General features: G+C 37.7%; 2 long non-coding RNA genes across 2 annotated transcripts; both read left to right on the top strand.

Annotated features, from left to right (window-relative positions):
* The first annotated feature begins 668 nt into the window (after positions 1–668).
* On the top strand, positions 669–1,395 carry LOC128630447 (uncharacterized). The gene is made up of 3 exons (XR_008394774.1): positions 669–810; positions 997–1,062; positions 1,149–1,395. It is a non-coding gene; the product is annotated as an uncharacterized LOC128630447 (long non-coding RNA).
* Positions 1,396–1,426: 31 nt separating this feature from the next.
* On the top strand, positions 1,427–4,501 carry LOC128630446 (uncharacterized). The gene is made up of 2 exons (XR_008394773.1): positions 1,427–2,260; positions 4,118–4,501. It is a non-coding gene; the product is annotated as an uncharacterized LOC128630446 (long non-coding RNA).
* The last annotated feature ends 11,502 nt before the right edge of the window (positions 4,502–16,003 follow it).

Below are 16,003 nucleotides of genomic sequence, written 5' to 3'. Positions count from 1 at the left end.
CTAAACACAAACCTTCAGGATGTAAAAAAAATGATCAAAAGAGATGTTTAAAAAGAATCCGTATTACCAGGTTTCCCAAAAAACACATAAAAACTTTAGGAGGTAAAAATGGTTAAAAGAGATGTTTAAAAAGAATAGCGCGTATTACACGACTTCTAAACAAAGATCCTTACGAGGTAAAAATGTTAAAGTGCTGGCTAAAAGAATCTCCGTAATGTTTAAACTAGGAGAGAAGTATTTTCCAGAGATGTCTTCCAGTCGCTGTGTTAAGCAGTAATGAAGTTAAACGGAGACGCCTCACTCTCGCTAAACCCCGCCCACACATACGTGTTTTCAGACACGCCTCTCTCTCTGTCTCTCTAAACACATCCATTCACATGTTTTCAACGTAGCCAGTACGTTCTGTCAAAATGTCAATCACGGCGGTAGAACTAGAGGGCTAATTTATGGCCTCGTCCGTGTCAGGCCTGTGTTTCTCTAGGAGTGCCTAATTCATGGCCCTTTGTTTCTTCCTGACCAAAGAGTTTTTTATGACTAGGGGGGTCGTGGTGTGATCCTACAGATTGTTTATGATAATGAGTGTCTGCGGGGGTGTTAATAGCTTTACGACACACCCTACAATAGGTTTAAAAGTAAACCTTTATGTTTAAAAGTACGGCCAGTTACGCAGAAGTCTCTAAGATCGCGGCTGTGTATCAGAGCGCTGTGTAATTTTAGGCGAATCGTCGATTCTCGTTTTAACTCACCTTTAAAGCTTTATATATTATTTTTGAGAATACTTCAAAGAGGAGATGGCTGTCTGTCGCAACAGTAAGTGTTTTTATTATTATTATTATTATTATTATTATTATTATTATTATTATTATTGTTATTATTATTATTATTATTATTATTATTATTATTATTATTATTATTACACATAGTTAAGAATGTTTTTATTTATAAACGAATTTATGGGTTTATTGTGGTGAATAAAACAGGTATCTAACGCTACAGGTGATGCTGACATTGTGTCTATCCCGGACATCGTAGACGAAATCAGGTTTCTGAACAAGGCAAGCGGTACGTGCGTTGTTATTCTTTATAATTGTTCGATCCTATGTATGATGTGTATGTGTTTAATGCTTTTACTTCTTTTTTTCACAAAGGGTCGAACACAGAAGTCCCGCGAGTCAGGTTTGAAAACCCCATGCTGGGTAAGATCTGTAATAATGAGATGCTATGTTTAAAAAGCGGTTTAAGATGTCTTCTTACGTATTGTGTTCGTTTGTTTACTGTTCAAGGTTCAAGGTTCTTATAAGTAAGGTTCTTATGCTGGAATGTAGTGTTTGCTTTCTCCAAACATAACACTTCTTATTTAAACCAAAAGCTTATATTTTTCCACACAAAACATTTTTCCAAAAGACTTTAACACGTAATCATTAGCAAACTGCAGATGGACCGCGATGTTCTTTTTGGAGAGCAGTGGCTTTCTCCTTGTAACACTGTAATTCACTCCATTGTTGTTCAGTGTTCTCCTGATGGTGAACTCATGAACATTAACATTAGCCAATGTGAGAGAGGCCTTTGTTTGCTTAGAAGTTACCCTGGGTTCCTTTGTAACTTCAGGGACTTTTACATGTCTCACTATTGGAGTAATTTTGGTTGGTTTCTAATAAACATACTAGGTTCTCTTTTTTGATTAAATTATAGCTAATAGTAACTAGTGACCTAGACGTATTAGGTGTAATTTATGCACTAGTCAAATATTAACCCCACCCCATCCAGTTAATAGTTATAGTTGAAATGAAGCGATCTGGCAGCCCGACATTCAGGTCTCCCCCTCAGCACTTACTGTAGAACAGCGGTGCTACAGAGGCGCAGACCACATGCCGATTCTCTCTCTCTCTCTCTCTCTCTCTCTCTCTCTCTCTCAGTGTTCCCTAGTTTATAACTTATAACCTTGGTACCCAAAGTTTCCCCCTTTTTAATGTAACTTAGTTCCATTTAATTTTGTGCCAGATCAACAAAAAATCCTCCAGTATGTTTATCCCTGAAAAGAAAATGAAACAGAACACACACACGCTGCTTGTATAATAGAAAACAGTTGACCTGTGTTAAATGACTCAATGTTTTTAAGTCTGTTTTTACATCTGTTACGCTTCCGCCGGTGGATGGCGCTGCGGCGTCGAAGCGCAAAGACTGCTGCAGAGCGCGCGTGCACGAGACCCTGACATATGGACACGCGCGGCTCGTTTGTTTTGATTTACTTCCTGTCCAGGTATTGGCTTATGTTCGATAGTGTGTCTTTATTTCTCCAGGTGTCTATGCTTTAGATAATTATGTTGGTTATTTAAACCCCTCGTGTGGCTGCGCACTTCGCGCAGTATTATAGTTTGTAACGTTAGTAGTGTTTAAGGAGTATAGCTTTAGCACTGTGTTAGAATGCGTGTAGCATGCTAGCGGTCTCAGTTCCATGTTCTGTTTTCGAGTAATGCCTAGACTGTAGTTCCATGGTTGATCCAGCTAGTCCTGTTCAGCATAGACCGCGTTTCTTGTGTTCTGTTAGTTTGTTTATCAATAAAGACGGCGCTCCTGCGCTTACTTCCTGCTAACTGTCCTGTGTCGTTACATCACACTCCTGTCCAGTGAAGTGATTATTTGGTGATAATAATAATAAATTTTATTATTATTATTATTATTGCAACATAGTACATGCGGTCATGCACATTAGGGTTAGTGTGCTACATGGGCTACACAGTAGTCATTACAAAAGTCATTAATGTACTTTTTGAATTCTAAATGAATAGTTCAATTAATATTTTGCAGAAACTTAATTTATCTAATTCTAAAGCATCATTGCTATATTTTATTCTGTCAAACAGTGAGATGGCAATATTTTGATGGGTGTAGAAGGCCTCACTGGGACATTTTGTATTAGTAGTGTAAAACATATGCATTGGCTTACATATTGGTAGACATATGCAAATTAAAAATATATATACATGTAGGAAACACTTAAGAGACTTAATCTATATGTAACAAGAAAATGAAGGAATGGGATAAGCTGACTTAAACATCTAGTTATCTAGTTGGTGGCTGTGCTCAGGTGGTAGAGCAGGTTGTCTAATCGTAGGGTTGGAGGTTCGATTCCTGGCCCACATGACTCGAAGTGTCCTTGGGCAAGACACTGAACCCCAAGTTGCTCCTGATGTCAAGGTAGCACCTTGCATGGCAGCTCTGCTACCATTGGTGTGAGAATGGGTGAATGGGAAACACTGCTCAGGTTAAAAAGCACTATATAAGTGCAGACCATTAGTTATGTCAATAGTTGTGTAGGAAAGTTCCTCATATTCAGAGTAGGGCTAGGCAGGTGCTCAAGTTGCTATGATTTAATAAAGCAGCATGTCGGTTACATTTATGTTTTTAAATATGAAGTCATTTACAGTGCATATACACTATAAAGAAAACAGTCACCCACTATTTATTTGATAGCACATTGTGCTATTCTGTGTGTCACATTTTTATTAAAGAGACCAGAGTGGGGCGCACGGTGGCTTAGTGCTAAGCACGTTTGCCTCCCACCTCCAGGGTTGGGGTTGGGGGTTTGATTCCCACCACAACCCTGTGTGTGCGTAGTTTGCGTGTTCTCCCTGTGCTGCTCCCCCTGTCCAAAGACATGCATGGTAGGCTGATTGGCATGTCCAAAGTGTCTGTAGTGTATGAATGGGTGTGTGAATGTGTATGTGAGTGTGCCTTGCAATAGACTGGTACCCTGTCCAGGGTGTACCCTGTCCTGTGCTCTATGATCTCTGGGATAGGCTCAAGGTTCCTGTATGATAGGAGATGTAGAAAATGGGGTTGGATGGAAACGAGAGTGAAATTTTATTATCCTGAGTATCCAGTTACACAAATGGAGAAGTGAGTTTAGATTTGGCTAAATAAATCATACAATCTAGAAACAAACAAGTGGGATATAATCAGTGGTTGATTTTAGACACAATCATTCCTGATATTATTAATAATTCTGCTGTTGGTTTGAGTTGAGCACTGACAATCAAATTAAAAGAAGATGAAGCTAGCATTTAGTGGTTTGTTTTTTTTTTTGTTTGTTTGTTTTGTTTGTTTGTTTTTACAGTGGAGTGATGAGAAGAAATCCTCAGAAACTGCTACAGTGTCCTCCCAGGAATCCATGGCTAATCATAGGCTGAAGTGTTTCAGAGACATTCTGGACATTTTTTCTGTTTCTGAAAGCAGGACCTCGCACTCGCCGCGCAGTACTGGCCATTATCTTCTATGGAAAGTAGCTAAGGTTTGTCCAAAAAGTCGCTCGATATGTCGCTAGATGATTTAAAAAAAAAAAAAAAAAAAAGTTGCTAAAGGGGTCTGATAAGTGGACCGAATCTGTCCCTGTTAAAATGAATGAGTGAACGGCAGGAGGAGGAGGGGCTGCAGCGGGGAGTCTTATTTTGAGTGAAAGGATTGTATTCGTGTTCTTTTGAAAATAAACCCTTTAAAGTGATTGTTATTTTTTATTTATTGATGTTTTATCATTCAAGCACTTTTTAACCACTTTTTTAACATAAAAAAAGATTGGCTATTTTCAAGGTTTTCCAGTACTTAAATTTCCAAATGCCAAATTCAAGCACCTTGTACAAACCCTGTGGTAATAATTTTTCATGGATACATTTCCCAAACAAACAAACTAAAAAACTTCTAGTACTTCTAATTAATAAAGCTATAACATCAGTTAGCTAGTATTTTCAAGTGCTAAACCCAAACCTCACACATTTGATGTTTTTTCTTTCTTTTTGTTCTTTGAACACTTCTTCTTCTTCTTCCGCTTCTTCTTCTTCTCGTTTCAGATATATTTCTGCCACCTGTAAGTCAGAATGACAAAATTCTTGACTGTAATATCACTCAGGTAAAAGAAATAAATCAATGAATTAATAAATAAGTAACAGTAAACTGATTTTCTGCAAATTTCATGGAACTATTAATAGACATTTTAGTGTATTTAATACAAATTATATCACACTGCTGTTGCACTCTGGAATCTGATAGGTCAGAAGGTCTGAAGGTTGCAATTCATATCTCAGGTTTATATTAATGTTCTCATTGTAATAAGTTATCCTTTCTATGATAGCAAATCATTCACAGAGACTTCTCTGGCAAACATTCCACATAATCAAAGTCTAATAATAAACAGATTTGTGCTGTACTACTTTAATAAAAACTTTTAGTCGTTGATATGGTGAAGCTATCTATAAGGAGGTGTTTATTTAAGATTTATGGAAAGAGACTCGGGCCACAGATTTCTCCAGATTCTGAATTTTTTCATGGTATCATGTGCTGTAGATGATGAGATATTCATAGCCTTCACAATTTTACATCGAGGAGCATTATTCTGAAATTGTTCCACAAATTGTAGATGTAGTTTTTCACAGATTGGTGTACAGAGGCCCATCTTTACTTCTGAAAGACTCTGCCTCTCTAAGATACTCTTTTTAAACCCAATCATGTTACTGACCTGTTGCCAGTTAACATAATTAGTAGCACAATGTTCTTTCTTTTTAGTAACACTTACTGTTCCAGCCTTCTGTTGCCCCGTCCAAATTATTTTGAGCCGTGTTGCGCCCATAAATTCAAAGTTACCTATTTTTTTCCTTTAAATGCTACATTTCCTCAGTTTACACATTTGATTTGTTTTTTATGTTCTACCGTGAATAACATATCGGTTTATGAGATTGCAAATCATTGCATTCTGTTTTTATTTACATTTTTCACAACGTCCCAACTTTTTTTGAATTGGGGTTGTAGTACTTCCTCCCATTACCCAGGAAAGTGAGATGTTGCTGTTTACAAATGTCAACATGTTTTTGATAATTATTGAGCATCACACCAAAAATTAATTAATGAGGACTGTCACCAAATTTCTGAAGCTAGGCCAAACATCCTAGCACTAGTTGGCAAAAGTTAGTTTAGCATTTTTTGCTATGTGCCAAATTTGGTCATACAAATGGAACAGAGCTAAGATCAGATAGCTGTTTATGAGGAACTGTATGTCTGATCAAGCTGAAATTTGATATGGTAGATATACCGTATGTGCTAATCTATAATAGATTCTCATGATGACTTAATTACTGAAAAAACACATGCCTGTCATTGGCCAATCAGATATCAGATAATTGAAAAGTTTCCCATTGGGTTATTGTCACAAAACTTGAATAGAAAGTTCAGGGATGGACCTCCTAGTATCCAATGCAATCTCGCTCAAATTGGCTACCTGGGGCGTGCTGTTCATGTTTATAAGGGTCAGCGTTAAGTTCAAATAGCTGTTTCTCAGGAACCAAAATGCCAATTTAGCAGAATTTGCTGTGCGCTTTCTGCTAATCTGTAACTGAATTACTTCAAAAATGTCTGCCTTCTGCCAGTCGGCTTTCAGCAGGTAGGTTACACAACTAGCATTGAGCCATCATCACAAAATGTGATATGCATAAGTATGTTCACATATGGTCTCTTTATTGTTCTATGAATCTTGACAAGAACTGGCCACTGGGAGTGCTATATGCAGGGAGTGTTTGGACAGATTGCCTCTTATCGCTATATTACTATTATTATTAGCAGTAGAAGTAGTTGTATTATTATTATTATTATTATTATTATTATTATTATTGCAGTAGTAGTACTGATTTTTCCTACCGTTTTTTAAGTTTCATTTTCCACCTCTGGTTCTGTAGTCCAACAGATCTGACGCACTGAAGGCTGGGCATTGGCAGATATCGTCTATGATGAAAAATTAGTATTATTTATTTATTTATTTATGAATCTACCATACATGTCATGAACACAAACCTTTTGAATAATTTTGTCCCTCACAGTAGGGTTCATAAGATACTCACTGATGTTAAACTTCAATCTCAGAAATGCCCTCTTAGTAACAGGCACTAAAAAAAATTAGCAATGTTGATATTTAGCAGCTGTTGTAAAACTTAATTTGACTTCAAATGTATATGAAATTGTGAACTGGATATAAAAGTGTAACCTGGAACCCCATAGACTTCCACTTCACAGAGCGTGAGAGCCTGGATAACATTGGGAATGATGATGTTCACATGACGACCCCTCATGTTGCAGGTGTAATTTGCAGAGGCACCAGCAGGGATGCTAGAGATAACAACACATCTGCAGGGGGAGAGAGAGAGAGACTTTGACTTTTAAAATATAATTTATTCTACAATTAAAAAAACCTTAACATACAGAACACATTGTTTTAACAACCATTACCAATTGAAAAAGAGATTCTCGCCTCTTATAAGTCACCCCTTTGTTTACACACCATTTCTTCTCAAACATTGGAAGATCACCATTCATTTGGTAAAATTCATACTTTAATCTAATCCTAGACTCAACCAAGGCCTTAAATAATTTAACCATGTTTACTTCTTTCCCTTCTGATCCCATTTTGTCAGCCTTCCAAATGGCTAATTTTGCTTGACCGACCAAAAAATTCGAATAGGTACAGATTTCCTGCCTGTGGCGAGAATATCTACCCCCATAAATAAACCCTGTTTTCAAGAAAATGATCCCCAAACTACGAAACATTGTATACAATAGATTAAAGAGCGGAGATAATTTACAACATTCACAAAAGACATGAAACACAGTATCGAGTTCATCACACAAAGTACACAGTGGAGACGGTGCATATTTACATTTAAACAAAAACACTTTTGTTGGTAATGCACAATGTAAAATCTGCCACTGTAAGTCACCAGACTTTTTTTGGTAGAGGGTTCTTATACAATAACCGCCATGAAGGTTCATTATCTCCCGACTTCAAGAAATGAATCCTCCATTTTGTATGCCTCCTCCCCCTTAGATGTCTGACAAAGTCGGACTTTACACAGGAAATATATGCATTTTGTTTGTTCACCATGGAAAACGGAAGACTTTGCAAGCCTTTAAAGGATAACAACATGTTTACATTGTCTCCATTGTTAATTTGAGCTACCTGTGGAGTTATGTACACTTCTGGAAAAAAAGACCTTTGTGTTACCACCGGACATAAATTTGGTTATATATTATCCCACAAACATGCAGGAAAAGATGTTTTCAAATCCTTTAATATGTTCCCGACTATTCTCTCTGATCTACCAGTAATTTTTCTAGTTAGATTCTGTACTGAAAAACATTCTCTATTCGACAAGTCAAACAGGTTTCCAACTTTAGTTATCCCAGCTAAAACAAAGTCAGAAATTTCGGTGTTGGATATAATGCATTTTTTTTTAGAAAACCAAGGACTGTGCAGAAGTGGTTCATCAAAACCAAAATGTTCTTTCCGCTCCGACTTAAAGTAACCCCAAGCTTCAAGAACCGATCCATAAAACCTTATCTTAAACATGTCTTTTACCACATTTCCCGAAATCAGAAACATTTGTTTATCAAAATCCATCTTGTTTTTTCCACGTAGAATGGCAAGGCCAAAGCATGGTAGAGAGTCCGATGAGTAAAGCAGTTTTTGGGCAGTCTGCAACCTCATGGATTTCACCTTAGAAGCTAAATGAATTAATCCCTGACCGCTATCAATTGTAGGGAGACACAGTACCCCAGGGGGGAAGCCAATGATGACCACCCCAAAAGAAGTCTACAAAGGCTTTTTGAAGTTGTGACAAAAGCTCTTTCTGAGGGTCCAACACGGTTAGACGATGCCACAGCATTGAGGTGGCTAGATTATTCACCAGCAGCACCCTGCCTCTGTAGAAAAGCTGGGCTTGAATCCACTTCCATCTCTGGAGCTTGCCTGTCACTTTTTCTACAAGTCCTTCCCAATTCTTGTTCATGTGCTGTTCAGTCCCAAAGAACAGCCCCAGTATCTTAACCCCCTCTTTATTCCAAGGGTGCTGATGTGGAAGCTGAGGTGGATTTTGGTGTGACCAATGGCCTAACAATAAAGTGTCAGTTTTTCCCCCAATTGATCCGTAAGGAAGAAGCACTCTAAAAGATGTTGAGGCATGAGGTAAGATGTTTAACATCATCTTCAGATCTAATGATCACTGGGATGTCATCTGTATACGCGGTGAGTTTCACCACTGCTGTGTTCGAAAGGTGAGATGTTGGAACTGTAAATCCTTGCAGCTTCTCTCTCAGAATCCTCAACATTGACTCAATGGAAATCGTGTACAAGAGACCAGACAAACTACACCCTTGTGTCACACCTCTACCTACAGAAGAAGGTCTGGTCAAAATTCCATTTATTTTCAGCATACTATAGACATCTTTATAAAGAAGCCTTATCCATGAAATAAACTGATTCCCAAAGCCAATCTTTCAAGTATTTTGAACAGGTATTCATGGTCAAATTTATCAAAGGCTTTTTCTTGGTCCAAACACACAAGACCAAGATCTAATGTATGCAGTTCCGTTAAGTACACCATGTCCCGCACAAAAAAAGATTGTGAAATATAGATCGCTAGGGTACACAGTAGGACTGATCTTCATGGATGATGGACGCTATAGATTTTTTAAGATGATTTGTCAGAGTTTTAGACAATATTTTATAATCAGTTCCTAAAAGAGAGACCGGTCACCAGTTCTTCAATAAACCAAGATCTCCTTTCTTGGGTAAAAGAGTCACTACAGCTCTTCTACAACTGATGGGTAGGATATTTGACTCAAAGCTTTCGAGAAACACCTCATACAAATCCTGACCAATGAGGGACCAGAAGGCTTTATAAATTTCAGAAGTCAAGCCATCCAATCCTGGTGATTTTCCCAAAGATTGCTGCTGGACAGCTTCCGTTAACTCCTGAAAGGACAAAGGTTTCTCCTTAAGCTCTGCTTTATCTTCATGTCCAAGATGCGGCAGTCCATCTGAAAGCAGATTAATTGCTCCAAGGTCACAGGGTTGTGCAGTATATAATTCTTCATAAAAAGATAGAGTTTGCGAAAAAAATTTCTTTCTTTTCCGTTATTTCTTTCCCATTTAACAATTTAAGATGATTTATATTCTTTTTTCTCTGATGTTCTTTTCCAATGAAAAAAAGAAAGTTGTTGAAGAATCCATGCTGTTTAACTGAAGATATCTTCCCCGTATGGATGTACTATGACTTCTCTCTTCATACAAATTTTTCAAAGTCATGTTGTACTCATCAAGCATTTTTGCAGTTTCCGTCTCTTCACCGTCACTAATGGAGCTGCTTAGCTTCAGAATCTGCTGTTCCAAAAACTTAACCTTTTCCTTTAGTTCAGTCAGGTGACTCCTTGTGTATTGTTGGCACAAGAGCCGGATCTGTACTTTTCCAATATCCCACCACGGGCTTAAAGTATTATACTGTGATTTTCTCTCTCTCCACTCTCCCCAAAACTGAGCGACTAATTGTACGAAAACTTTATCTTGCAATAATCTATTATTAAAATGCCAAATCTTATAGTATGAGTTACTCTGTTATAGTCATAGTTACTGCAATATAGTGGTGATCCAAAAATGGTGTTGGCGAAATATCACTATTGGAAAATCTTCCTCTGTCGTTCATCTGAACATAAAATCTATCGAGTCGTGCACCGGAAACTGTATTAGAATTCATTTTCACCCATGTATATTGTTTACTGCCAGGGAAAGCTTCTCTCCATACATCTACAAGACTATGAAACTGAACAACGGTTTTTTGAGTCTCAGACGAATTTGGATGAGGTTCAACATGATTCCGATCCATAGTGCAATCGAATGTACAATTAAAATCACCAGCTAAAATTATTATTCTATTCTGCGAAACTTTTGAAATAACGTCTTTTACTTTTTTAAAAAAAGAAGCTCTTTCTGCCCCATCATTCCGAGCATAAATATTAATAAGAGATTGCGGTAACTCAAAGCGTAAATTCTATAATTTGCATTCTGCCAGGTATAATTTCTTCAGCTCTACTGTCTTGAATTTGTAAATCCGATGAAATAAGAACTTCTACTCCGGCACTCACGTTTGAATCATGGCTCACTGAGCCATTGCACCTGATTGTCCATATATGTGTGTGTGTTTCTTGCAGAAACACTACACTTGCTTTTTTCCAACTAAAAAAATCGAACAAAGCGAATCATTTTTCAGCACCACGACATCCATTAATGTTCAAAGATCATAAGTTTAAGGATGCCATGATGCTGACTATTGAATAAATGACGAATGACATCGCAACACAGGTCTCATTATCTCCTCTCTTCATTACAACATATTCAAACCTTCTTTGCCTTACGGTTAATCATGACTTTTACCTTTGTTATTATTTTCCTGAGGCGATAAAGCTTCTGAATGCTAAGCTCTTCGTCAGTTGCTTTATTCATCGCCATTTTACACGACACCAAAAAGCGCTTTAAATCAGGGAAAAAAGTCTCAATTTGTGGTTTCCGAGCTCCTTTAGTCTCATCTAGAAAGTCATTAATTTGCTTTAATGTGTACAGTCTAGCGCTGAGAGACTCTGTTCCTTCAGCATCATCCATATCAGAACAACTCTCTATGCTCTCTAGATCAACATCTGAGTCATTTTCAGAGTGAGCATACTCTGAACTCATGGTGGACATCTGAGTACAAATATCTACAGCTGCTTCACTTTCACCATCTCCTTTATTACTTTCTATTTCTGTCTGTTCTTTTTCTGATGGTTTATCATGTTCATTTACTGTCTGAGTCAATGTTTCTCCACTACTTGCCTGACTTACCCGCTCCTCGTTGTAATCATGATTTTCTACATCTCCTGCATCAGGATTCCCTTTAGGTGCTGTTTTAACATCTGGAACAAGATGGTTCTGTCTATGCTCCTTTCACTTTGGATCTCTCTTCCTCCTGAACTCAGGGAAGTCCAGACTTTTGGCATTTTTAAAGCTCTTCTCAAGACACACTTTTTTAAACTTGCATTCGACTGCTGATGTCTTTTTCGATTGTTTAATAATTATTTTTTATTAGTATTAATGTTGTTATTTTTATTCTTATTAACCTTTATTTGTTTTATTTTTCTGTGGACTGTGATTTTATGTACATCGCTTTGAGAAGCTGCTTTAAAGGCGCTTTATAAAATGAAGTTTATTATTATTATTATTATTATTATTATTATTATTATTATTATTATTATTATGGTTATTTTGTCTGGCATGTCGCTCAGTTGTTTGAAGATTAGACGGTCTGACATGTCCTAGTTCTCCGCACAAAAAACACAGCATATGATCCAAACTAATAAAGATTGTGTAATGTTTGCCTTCATTAGTCAGCTTTACAGCCAGATTGAGCGGATCCTGTTGTTGATTCAGAATCATGTTCGTAAATCGCCGAAACGACACAACGTGCTTGATATCCGGATTTTTCAGACCGAGTGGAATCAGGTCGTGTCATTAATCGCGAGTCCGCATTTAACCAGGTCATCTACCATCTGAACCTCGGCGAGAAAAACAACAACAGCTTTATTCATCCTACAAGCTGACTGGATATTTGACCACCGACCTGTTCACTGACTGCAACCAGCACATCTTCCACAGATACGGAGTCATCAGGTGTACATTTAAATCCATGTCTCAGAGTCAAGCGTGAGAAATCTCCCCTTCACCCCATTTGTCAAAGTTTTCCGACCGAAGTCGGCGCTCAAAGAAGTTTTATGTCTAAGATTAATCTTTTTTTTTTTTTTTACATGAATCTTAAAAAAGAACTAAGAAATTGATTAAAATTAACAAACTCTCAAAAGTGTGCCGCAAAACTCTCGACTCCTCCCACTACCCACAATCCTGAGAGAGAGAGTGAGAGAGAGAGACAGAGCAAGAGAGACTTTTTTTTTTACTTTAAGACACCTTTAATGTATTCAATTTTGGTATATTTACATACCTACATTTTTTAAATAATTATTTTCATTTTTTTAAAAAGATGAAGAGAGAAGAACCCCCTCAGACCCCCCACCCCCACCCTCAACCCAGAAAACCCCAACCCTTTCAGTTCTACTACAAGTCCATTGTAGTCATATAGTGTGCAAATGTCCACAGTGCTATACATATTATAGCTTTTCTTGCGGCTGATGTCCATTTTCTCAGTCTGAACCGTCTCCGTGGTGACAGCACGCCCAGGTTTTCAGTTTTTATTGCTTGTTGTGCAGATTGAATTTTTTTTTTTCCCTGCCTGAGAAGTAGTTAGTTAGCAAGACGTTACGATTTCCTTTTGTTAAGTCTAGAAAACAGTTTAACTGTTCTGTGGTGTACAGTTCTTCAGGTTGTTCTGAAAAGTTTGAAGTAGGTGGGTTACCTGATCCTGCTTCATTCACCTCCTTAAACGCTGCCTCTGATGCCCATATCCCCAATCTGAAGCGTCTCGTTGGTGACAGCACGCCCAGATTCTCACCTGTTGTTGTGTGCTCCACAGATTTTATGAATTTTTTTCTATCCGGAAAGTAGTTTGTTAGTACGACATCATCTTGTCCTAAAATCTGCTCCAAGAACCAGGTTAACTGTTCTATTGTGTAAAATTATCCTGGCTGTTCGACCACATCCTCCTCCATGTCTGTGAGGGGTTCTCCTCCTGTAGCTCCTGCGCTGCGGTCTGGTTCTCCTGCATCACAACACTATGTTGTGGCTGTTTGGAAAACATAAAGGTAGTCGGCTGATCTAGGGTGACCTCTTCCTCCTCTTCCTCATCATCTGTAAACTGTTCTTCTCTACCAGCTCCTGTGCTGCTCTCTGGGCCCGAGTCCTCCTGAGAGAGAAATAGTTTGTATATAATGTACCCTTAGTTTTGACAGGTATAGGTCAAAGGTCAAAAAGATACACATTCTAACTCTCTATATCTAGATCAAAGGTCATAATCATAAAAATATTTATAGTTATGTTAAATCTGGATCACATCCATTGGTGACAGAAACGTTACCATACATGGTACGGCCATGTGTTTTTCACCCCACACACGTTGCACACATGATCTTTAACACTCTGTGGTAGGTCATAAAATATATATAGTTATGTTAAATCGGGATCCCATCCATTCCTGACACAAATGTTACTATACATGGAATGGCCATGTGTATTACACACAGACATCCAAACAAAAATATGACACACACAAACACACTTTATTTTCACATTATTTAAAAGGAATTTAAGTGTTATTTACTAAATTACCATAATTATGAACACAAGTTGTTAAGTTGACAATCATTTTTAAAATTACGTTTCTCCATTTAGATTGTCTGCAGTAGAATGCAGTCTTTTAAACCAGGAAAAATGACTGCCTTTAAGTTGTATAACAATAGTAAGTAAAATCCAGTGATTTAAATTACAAATCTCATACATAACATCTCTGCAGGATTTATAGACGTTAAAGCACTGAATGAAATGAGCAATATAGACAAAAAATAAACACTCTGTGTCTACTACTTTTATCTCTCTCATAGTACATTTACATTTATTCATTTAACAGAGTGTTAGAGGACCTGTAGACTGCACAAATACTAAGGACATTACAATTTATCATTTCACTTACAATTAAATTCTACTACAGCAATGAATTTGGGGCATGTTCTCATTAGTGATATGACCAATAGTGGACTCGTGTATAGGCTACACCTGCTAATACATTTGATGGACTATTTTGCACTACTACACGTAGCTAATACTAGTCATATTTAGCAGTGTAATTTGAATATCACTCTTTAGTTTACTGTAGGAGTGGATAAGAAGGAAAAAAATTCATTTGACAAATCTGCTCATCTAGAGAGGGCTTTTCATTTGTGCTATAGGAAAGATAAGCATGATTACATTTCTGCTTATTCATGTAAACCTCAACTACATTGTGTAATCTAATTTCATGTATTGATACATTTTTTAGTTTATTTTTTAAATCTTTTGTCATTCGCACACGTAGCCTTCTAGCTCCACAGCCTTTGGACTGTGGATAGTAGATAAAAGTAGTAGACACAGTGTGCAATATGTGCAATGTTCAGTACGTCATATAATAATAATAATAATGAGTCTTTATTGATCACATATACATTACAGCACAGTGAAATTCTTTTCTTTGCATATCCCAGGTTGTTAGGAAGTTGGGGTCAGAGCACAGGGTCAGCCATGATACAGCGCCCCTGGAGTAGAGAGGGTTAAGGGGCTTGCTCAAGGCCCAACAGTGGCAGTGCTGCCCCCATCTTGAATCATATTACCGTAAATACTTAAATGTGCAGTCATTTGTTTCTTTTTTTCACTTTTTTATTCAATTCCTGCTTATTCAGGCTCAGAGTCATGTAGGCTGCATTGAATTTTATTTTCAATTCCCTCATCTCTTTCTCAGCGACTTTATCACTAGCACGTTGCACTGCTTTCACGATTGGGGTGGCACGAGGGGCAGACCTAGCAATGACACAATCCCTGGCGTTCTCATGTTTTTTACTGTCAGCATGCTTCTTTACGGTTTCTTTTTTAAAATGACTCGAACTGGTAATGAACTCTGTTTTACCAGCAATATCTTGTCCTGCTTTAGCACAAAAGGTGCAGTACATTTTCCCTTTGTCATAACGTAACCAGGCGAAGTCTTGTAGCCAAGCTGATTTAAACTGTCTTGTCGGGATGAGAGCTGCAGGGACGGGAGAAGACTCAACTCGCTGCGCTTGGCTGTCATCATCTATAAAAGATTGCACACCGATTGAAACGGGCTGGGATGACTCAAATGTCACTTGAGAACTTTCACTGGTCGAGTTGGTCTCAACATCGTTGGCATCTGATGTAGAGGAGGCAGGGTTTGGACAGGCAGGGAATGAGGAAAAAGTCTGATATTTTTCTTGTCAGCTGACTAACGTTAGTTAACTACGCAGTTAGCTAGCCTACATATAACGGATAAATTCACATTCTAACAAACTAAACCACATCAAACTAAATTAAACACCTTTAATGAAAAGGCTCAGGCAGGGTTAGGTTAAGGGATGACTCAACCCAACACTCATTGGTGTGGGAGGTGGCACAGGCACAAAACCTTGTCCTTCATTCTGTATATATTCCTCTATATGTATTTAACATTCT

This window comes from Ictalurus punctatus, unplaced genomic scaffold, assembly GCF_001660625.3.
Source record: "Ictalurus punctatus breed USDA103 unplaced genomic scaffold, Coco_2.0 Super-Scaffold_100056, whole genome shotgun sequence".
NCBI lineage: Eukaryota > Metazoa > Chordata > Actinopteri > Siluriformes > Ictaluridae > Ictalurus > Ictalurus punctatus.
Note: the sequence above shows the minus strand (reverse complement) of the source record. Positions and strands in the feature narration are given on the sequence as shown.